Source organism: Carlito syrichta, unplaced genomic scaffold (genome assembly GCF_000164805.1).
Source record: "Carlito syrichta isolate Samal-C Ts95f unplaced genomic scaffold, Tarsius_syrichta-2.0.1 Scaffold287719, whole genome shotgun sequence".
Lineage (NCBI taxonomy): Eukaryota > Metazoa > Chordata > Mammalia > Primates > Tarsiidae > Carlito > Carlito syrichta.
Genome location: NW_007231815.1, coordinates 11,177 through 19,936, shown reverse-complemented (window position 1 = coordinate 19,936; position 8,760 = coordinate 11,177). Strand labels below are relative to the sequence as shown.

The following is an 8,760-nucleotide window of genomic DNA, read 5'->3' as shown; positions in this document are numbered from 1 at the left end:
TCTCTTTCTTTCTCCTCCTTTCTCTTTCTTTCTCTTTATTTCTCCAGAATAATCGCCGACGCTGCCCCACCTTCCAGGGACCCTCTAAATCTCTCTGCAGGGGCTGGCCCCCCGTACAGGGCCACTCTGGAGGGAGGCCCACACTGGGGCCTAGAACCCAGCAGCACCTGGCACGGCCTTCATCTGCCCTTGCTGACTTGGGTGTCTTTCTGCTACTGGCTCCGTGGGGCACCTGGGGCCTTGGGCCCCAGTTACAGCTCACAGTGGGACCCTCCTGCTGCCTCCCTTGGCTGGGCAGCTGGACACTGGTTGGTATGGGCCCTGAGCAGGGGAGATAGCATCCTGCTGTGTGGCCACCATGTCCCACTGGGGTCACGTGAGAAGCAGGATTGGCACTGGTCTGGGTGTTGTGCCTTGAAGCGGTGACCAAGGGCTGGACTGGCAGGAGGTTAGGGCCACTCACCCCAGGTCTCAGAGCAGGGTGGGCTCTGGCCCTCCACAGTGAGTGCCCCTTACTCTGGGGCCTCTGTCCCCTCTGAGTGGCCTACAGTTAGGGCCCACAATGGGCATATGTGGCTCTGACATTTCACTGGACCTGAGACCAAGTCTCACGTCTGGGGAGACCCTCAGGCTTCTATAGGTGTTGACTGTGTTCCTGAATGGTCAGATACCTTGGGGAGGGCAGATGCTTGGGGTGACCACACTGATGTCCATCCCAGGGGTGGTCACTGACTGGAACCCAGCAATGGGGAACGTCTTGACAGGAAATGACCACTTGGGTCTTGGCCAGGGGTAAAATCCGTTTTCCAGCATGGCTAGCATGTGGTGTGTGGACAGCCAGGACAGGGTTTCGGGGGAGCACAAGCACAGGGTATCCACGGCCAGGAGTGCCAGATAGCCTGGCCTCTTCAGATGCGGAGTGGGTTCACCCACCCTGGGTGGTGCAGGCCCTCCAGGCTGCCAGGCCCCATCCAAGGCTGGAGTCTGTTCCATGGCACCTCCCTTGGCAACCCCATTCCAGCCCTGGGCCCCGGTGTGACTCACATATGGCGTCCAGGCTCCTGCTGGCATTAAGCAGCGTGCGGGAGGCCTCATGCCTCCCATGAGGCCTACACACATGTGTAGGTGGCTGGCTGTGGGCTGGGGGCATCAGGGAGGCGCAGCATGCTCCAGGCCCTGAACGTGGTGTTCCTGGGTTGCGCAGTGGGGTGCGCTGTGGTGAAGCCAGAGGCATCCCCCTGGCACTGGTCCTCCAGCCACATCACCTGGAGATCGGGGGGGTGAGAAGTCTGACACTTCGCACAGGAGCCATAAGGCCACCTTAGGCATGGTGGACACGGTCAGCAGGCGGACTGAAAGGTTGCTGGGTGCCTGGGCGGCTCCAGGGAGGTGGGGAAGCCATCATGCTCTGACCACAAGAGACCCTGTGAGAAGCAGGCCAGCTGGGGACAGCAGTGCATGCCCTTCTCACGTTGTCAGGAAAGGAGATGATGGATGCTGCTGGGGCCCTGATGGGCGTGGGCACAGCTGGGGTGGGAGTGTTGGGAAGTCCCAGTGAGGCATGAGGGTCAGGGCCCCAGGGAAGGGTGTAGAAGGCTCAGGGCCCTGGGACAGGGTGTGGGGTGGCAGTTGTAGGACAGGGCAGGGCCCTGGGCAAGGTGTGGGGGGAGGCAGGGCTGTGGGGGCAGGACCCAGGGTGGCAGGGCCCTGGAAGCCCTTACCCTCCCTCCTGGGAGCCAGCCTCACCAGCTTCTCTCAGTGCAGTCAATACCCTGGGAGCTGGGAAGCTGGGATGGCTGAGTGTGCAGGTGACAGGAGTCCCTGAGTCCCACAAGGCTCTGAGCAGGTCCAAACGACTTCTCCAGCTCTGGGAGCCATTGAGGTGCTGCTCCAGTGGCCCCTCCTCCACGTCCCTGGCAGGGGGCTTCCCAGCCACCTCCCAGGACAGCTGGGCTTCCTACAGGACACTGCCCACCATGAGGCAGGTGATAGCGGCCTTGTCCTGGAACCACAAGTCCTGCAGAGGTGGAGGCAGCAGGTAGTTGCCGACAGCAGGGGTGGGGCGTGGACACTCTGCAGGGACAGTAAGGAAGAGCCCGATGGCGGGACCTCTGGCAGCAACGAGCAGTCAGGACCTGGTGCCTGCCGTGGCTTCTCCGGAGTACAGGCCTTCCTGACTGACAGGTGCAGACCTTGCCTCCGGGAACCAGGGGCTCTGTGAGCCAAGCCATCCCGCCACAGGCACTGCTGCACTTGGTCACCATCCAGCCCTGGCTGCTGGCTCTTCCCTCAGCAGAACTGGCCTTTGCTGCCTTCAGAGCTCTGCTGAGCCTCCTGTCCTCAGGCCGGGACTCACTCGTGGGCGGGGCTTTCTCCAGTGTCCCCTCTCCCCATCCCCCACAGGGACTGACCTGGCCCCTGGGGTTCCCTCTTCCCAGCATCTGGATGCAGCCACTGGAGGACATCTGGGAGGGGGCAGTGAGGGCATCCTGGTCAGACTGGCCTTCCTGGAGGCACAGAGGCTGCCTCGCCTCTCCTGTAGAGCCTCCCTCAGCCTGCCTCTGCCTGTGTGGCACTAGCCCCCTGGGTGTCCTGAGACATAGCCACACCCGTAGTCCTTTACTCAGTGCTTCCTAAGGGGTGGGGGTGTCTGTTTCTGGAGAAGACTCTGACTGTCTTACTGGGGGCCCTTGATGGTCATGAGTTTTTAAGCATTCAAGGACCATCCGTACAACAGAGACCTCTACTAGTTTAGCGTCCCAATGGCCAAAAGTTACTGGGCCTTAGATTCTTGGATAGACTAGGGGTCAGCAAACAAACAAACAAACAAACAAACAAAGACAGGCATTTCCCTCTCTCTGTCTTCTTCTTGGCTCAACTCTTCCTCTTCCATCTCTTCTCCTCTTTTTTAAAAAACAATTTTAATTGACAGAAAATTATGTATACTTATCACGCTCAACACAATGTTTTGAAATATGTATCCCCTGTGGAATAGTTAAACTAAACTAATGACCATGCATCCCTTCACATGTCATTTTCTGTGGTGAGAACACTTAGCATCTAGTCTCTCAGCAATTTTCAATAACACAGTATATTACTAACCATAGTCACCACGTTCTGCATAGATCTGTTAGACTCCTTCCTCCTGTCTAACTGGAGTCTTATGTCCCTTGGGCAACTTCTCCCAACCACTGCTCTACTCTCTGTTTCTACGAGTTTGACTTTTTAAGATTCCACACACTGTGTAAGTGAGACCATGCAGCCTTTCTTTCTGTTCCTAGCTTATTTCATTTAGCACAGCAGTCCCCAATCTTTTTGACATCAGGGATTGGTTTCGTCTTTCCACAGATGGGGGTGGAAATCATCAGGCATTAGATTCTCATAAGGAGTGCACAACCTCGATTCCTTGCATGTGCAGTTCACAACAGGGTTCATGCTCCTATGGGAATCTAATGCCACCACCGGCCTGGCTGCTCACCTCCTGCTGTGTAGCCTGGTTCCTAACAGGTCACGGATAGTGGATTGGGAACCCCTGACTTAGCACAAATGTCTTCGGGTTCATCTATACTGTTGCAAAGAACAAGATTTCATTCTTTTTTTTTTAAGGCTGAGTAAGATTCCATGGTGCATACATGTCTCATTTCCTTTATCCATCCATCTGTTGATAGACATCCATCTGTTGATAGACAGGTTGATTCCATGTCTTGGGCATTGTGACTAGTACTACAATAAATATGAGAGTGGAGGTATCTCTTCTAAATAGTAATTTCTTTCTTTCTTTCTTTCTTTCTTTCTTTCTTTCTTTCTTTCTTTCTTTCTTTCTTTCTTCCTTCCTTTCTTTTTTTCTTTCTTTTCTCTTCTCTTCTCTTTTCTTTCTTTCTTTCTTGACCTAGAAGTGAGATTGCTGGATCACATAAGGTTTTTTGAGGAAATGTCATTCTGTTTTCCATAATAGTAGTACCAATTTACATTTGATCAATGGGGGTGCAAGGGTTCCCCTTTCTCCACACCTTCACACTCGTTATCTTCTTTTTGATAACAGCTGTTCTAACAGGTGTGAGGCAATATTGATTACGATTTTAATTTGAATTTCTCTGATGATTTATAATGTTGAGCATTGTTCATACACTTACTGCCCCTTACATCTTCTCTTGAGAAATGTCTATTCGGGTCTGTTGTCCATTTTAAAATAGGTTGTTTCTTACTATTGAGTTGTTTGAGTTCTTTGTGTATCTTGGATCATAGCCCCCTGTCAGATGTAGGGTTTGTGAATATTTTCTTCCAGCCCATTTTCTTCACCCTGTCAATTGTTCCCTGTGCTGTGCAGAAGCTTTTTAGTTTGATGGGATCCCATTCTGTGTATTTTTGCTTCTGCTGCCTGAGCTTTTGAGGCTGCACCCAGAAATCATTTCCCAGACCAATATCATGGCTTTTCCTCTGTGTTTTCTCCTAGTAGTTTTACAGTTCTGGGTATTATGTGTCTTTAATCTACTTTGAGTTGACTTTTGTATATGGTGTAAGACAAGGGACTAGGTTCATTCTTCTGTATGTGGACATACAGTTTTCCCAGCACCATTTATGGAAGACACTGTTCTTCCCCCATAGTGTGTTCTTGGCACTCTTGTTGAAAATCAGTTGAGTGCAAATGTGTGGATTTATCTCTGGCTCTCTGTGCTCTTCCTTGGTCTGTGTGTCTGTTTTAAGTTGTACCATTCTGTTTTGATTACATGTGCTTTATAATATGCTTTGAAGTCAGGAAGCATGACATTGCCTGCTTTGTTTTTCTTTTTGCTCACAATTGTTTTGGCTATTTGGGGTCTTTTGTGCCTCTTTCTGAGCACCACAATGGGTCTTTCATTTCTGCAAAGAATGTCATTAGCATTTTGAAGGTAACCATTGCACTCTTTGTCCTCTTGCCTCTTCCCCCTCCTCCCACTTTTCTTCCCACCTCCTCTCCTCCTCCTCCCCTTCCTCTCCTCCCCATCCTTCATCTCTTCCTCCACCTCCTCATCATCCTCCCTCTCTTCCTCCCCTCCTCCTCTTCCTTCTCCCCCTTCTCTTTCCCCTCAGGGAACAATTGCCAGGGTGAAGAGACTACCTATGGACTGGAAGAAAATATTCACAAACCCTACATCTGACAGGGGGCTAAGATCCAAGATACACAAAGAACTCAAGCAACTCAATAGTAAGAAACAACCTATTTTAAAATGGACAACAGACCCGAATTGACGTTTCTCAAGAGAAGATGTATAAGGGGCCAGCATCTTCTCCTCCCCTCCTTCTCTTCCTCCTCCCCTTCTTCCATCTTTCTAAAACTACAAAGACATTTCTAGGCTACACCAAATGGGCTCAGGGCTGCATCAGGTGTGAGTAGCCAAGTGCTGAGCTGTGCCACACCCTGACAGTGTCTGGGTCAGCTGGGTCCTCCCAGAGAGCAGTGCAGGTCTGACCTGAGGGCTCAGCTCCTGCTGTCAGGGCATCTCAGGCACACCCATGAAGGGCCATCTTCACCTGGACAGGAGGGCACAACCTGACCACGGCACAGGGAGACCACCATGTTGCTGTGGGAATTCGAGGTGCCAGGAAGCAGAGCCATGGTCTAAGAAAGCTCTTGGTAGTCTTCTTGGGCTCTGCCCAGGTGAGAGCCTCTGCCCAGCCAGCAAGGCCACTGGGCATGCAAGCTGGCTCCAGGCCGATGCTGGTGTACACGGCTCATTCTGTGGTGGAGCCTCTGCGTCCCATGAGCAGGACGGAGGGGTCAGCTTACACACCTGGCTGGAGGGCCCCTTCTCACCTGAGGAATTGCCCCTCTCTTGCTGGTCCATCTCTCCTGCTCTGATCAGCCCGCTCCAAGTCCAGGGCCTGGGCGTGTCAAGGTTTTGGACCTCAGAGCAGACTTAGGTCTGGCCCAGAGTAGGGGTACGAGGACCACCCTCTGGGCAGGAGCCACCAAGCAGGTACCACAGCAGGCCACAGCCCTCATCAGAGCTTGACCCACTCCCCGAGGGCAGGCGGGGGCAGTCATTCCATCTGCCGGCCCAGCCCTCTCTACCCCCTGCTTCTGATGGCGGCCTTGCAGAGGAGGTGGGTGCCTCCTGATGGGACCGTCCATGACCGTCCATGAGTGCCTGGGCAGCTTGGGCCAGTCAGAGTCATGCTTCTGCACTTCCCCAAAGTGCCTGGTGAGAACCCTCCTTCCGAGGAGGTAGACAGGGTGAAGGTGGGGGCCAGGGAGACACCATCCAAAAGGGCAGAGCGGGGAGGTGGAGGTCAGGGTCGCACAGGGGGCTTTAGCCTGGCCTGGCCCTTCAGGCCACACGCAGTGGGCCTGCACTCCTGGCGCCTCCACATGAGGCAGCAAAACGAGCTCACACCTCGGCTCAGAGACATAGAGCCCGAGGCCAACAGGCCAGGAAAGCCCTGGTGCTGGCCTGGGGTCTGCTCAAGAGTGACGGTGTCTGCTGGCTCCCAGGCAGGGCCTGGCTTATGGTAGGTGCTTGTTAGAGATCCGTTCAGTGTCCCCTTCCTTACACAGGGTGTGACTTGAAGACTTCAAACAAGGTGTCATGGAGGGCCGCCTGGAGGAGGCAGCCTGAGGGATGAGCAGGTGGGTGTGGGTGGGGCATGCTGGGGCAGGGTTTCTCACCTGGGCTCCTAGTGGAGGCTGGGGTCCTGGTGGGCGTGGAGGAGTCCCCCTCTGCTTGGGGCTGTGTGTCAGACCCCGAGGAGGGCTGCGAGTTCCAATGTACTAAAATCAAAGGAGCAGCGCAGCTGAGGGCCAGGGCAGAAAGGAGTGAGGTGCCCAAGCCGGGGTGTGGACGGGAAGGGGTGTGAAGGGAGGGCATGCCTCTTGAGAAGGAGGCTTGCTTGGGGGAGGCCCCACTCAGCAGCTGCCTTCGCTGAGGCAGCCAGCTCCTTGCACACTGAGGACCAGGTCAGGAAAGAAACGAATCTGTATGTTGGAAGATGTGGTAGCAGAAAGAGGAGGCCCAGAAGGGTGGGGCCTATAGGAGGAGAAACAGAGAGGGGCAGGGTCAGAAAGAGTGCGCTTAGAGAGGAGGAGCCTAGAGGGGAAGGGCAGAGAATGGGAGGGGCGGAGGGAAGGGACTGAGGGGGGAGGGGGAGCAGAAATGGAAGAATCTCAGAGGGGAGGGGCTGAGCAGGAAGGGACCAAGGGGGCAGGGGCAGAGAATGGGAGGGGCCGAAAGGAAAGGGGCCTCGAGGGGAGGGACCCGGAGGGTGAAGCAGGACTTGGAAGAAGCCAAGAGGGGCGGGGCGGAAAATGGGAGGGACCTAGAGGGGAGGAGTTGAGAGGGGGAGAGGCTGAGAGGGGGAGAGGCTGAGGGGGGGGGGTCGGAAGGAGCGGGGCAGAAGGGCAGGTCCTCTGAGGTGGAGAGTTGAGTGCCTGTGGCCCGGACCCTGCTCCCGTTCTTCGTGCCGGGCCCTGAGTGGAGGGAGCTGGGAGTCCTGGAGGGCCTTTCCCGGTGGTCTTTGGGGTCACTTACCTAGCTGTGGGAAGGTCTTCTCCATGGTGGTTTTGCTGGGCTTGTGCTCCACGTGGCACTTGGGGAGATGGTGCTGGTCCCACTGGGAGGCAGGGAAGGTGAGCTGGCTGACCGTGGTGTAGCTGTGCTTCGTTGACAGCAGGGTGGGGAAGGTGGTCTTGCGTTGGCCCTGCGCCCCTGAGGGCCAGGTGACCTCCACGGGCTCCGGGTGGTATCCAGTTACCAAGCAGGCCAGGACCACCTGCTTGCTTTTGTTGGGGGTGCAGCCTGAGATGATGGGGTACATGGTCAGTGCTGTGGCCTCTGGAAGAGAGACACGAGGGGTCTGAGGTCGAAGGTTCCCGGGAGGGTAGAGGCCCCAAGAGGATGGAGTGGGAGCGCCAGGGGCAGGGGGTCAGTGGGGAGGAGAGCCGAGAGGAAGGGCCTGGAGTGGGCGGGGCTGGACTTGTGGCTCATGCCCTTATGGCTGCACCTCCTGCCCCGGGATCAGAGTGACTCCTGTTCACACGGAGGGCCTGTCTGTGTCGGCACTGGGCTGCTGCGGCCCAGAGCTCCTGCAAAGCGGTCTTCCCTCGGTGGCTTCCACGCTCCCCTGCCCGGCCCTGGATCCTCAGTGTCCTTGTCACCCATCTCTTCTGTGAGCCACTTCCCTGGGACCTCTGACGGGAGGGGGGCACCCTAGGCCAGAAAGCCACTAGAGCGATAAAGCCCCCACACCCAGATTACCAGTTGCTGGCCCTCAGCTGCCCTGCAGAGGAGGATGGGGTCCCGCTGCCGCTGGAGGGACCATGTGGCTGGCTCTCTGGGCGGTTCCTACAGGAGCTGGTGGGATTACATCCTCCTTCCCCTGGTCCTGGGGGCTCTGCTGCTTAGAACCAGCCCCAGAGCTGGCATGGCCTGTTGTGGGGCTGAGGGAGGAGCCTAGAGCTGGAGGCTTCGAGAAGGTGGGAGCAGAGCAGGGGAGGGACTGAGAAGGGCATGACCTAAAGGGGTGGGGTCGAGAGGGAGGAGCTGACAAGGGAGGGGCTTAAAGGGGAAAGAGCAAGATAGGAGTAGCCTAAAGGGGAGGAGCTGAGGAGGAGGAGGAGAGGCTTAGATGGGAGGGACCTAGGTGGGAGGGGCTCTAGATGGGAGTGGCTTAAAGGGGAGGGTCCAAGTGGGGGAGGGGCCCCTCCCTGTGGAGTGCAGGCCTCCGGAGCAGCAGGGCTCTCAGGGTGTGTGACTCCCTGCTGGGCCTGGGTCTCAGCCTCATTTT

The 8,760-nt window shown here is 56.0% G+C and overlaps 1 pseudogene; it reads right to left on the bottom strand.

Moving 5' to 3' along the window:
• Positions 1–7,791, bottom strand: part of LOC103254984 — a 10,251-nt pseudogene extending 2,460 nt beyond the window's left edge.
• Positions 7,792–8,760: the final 969 nt, after the last annotated feature.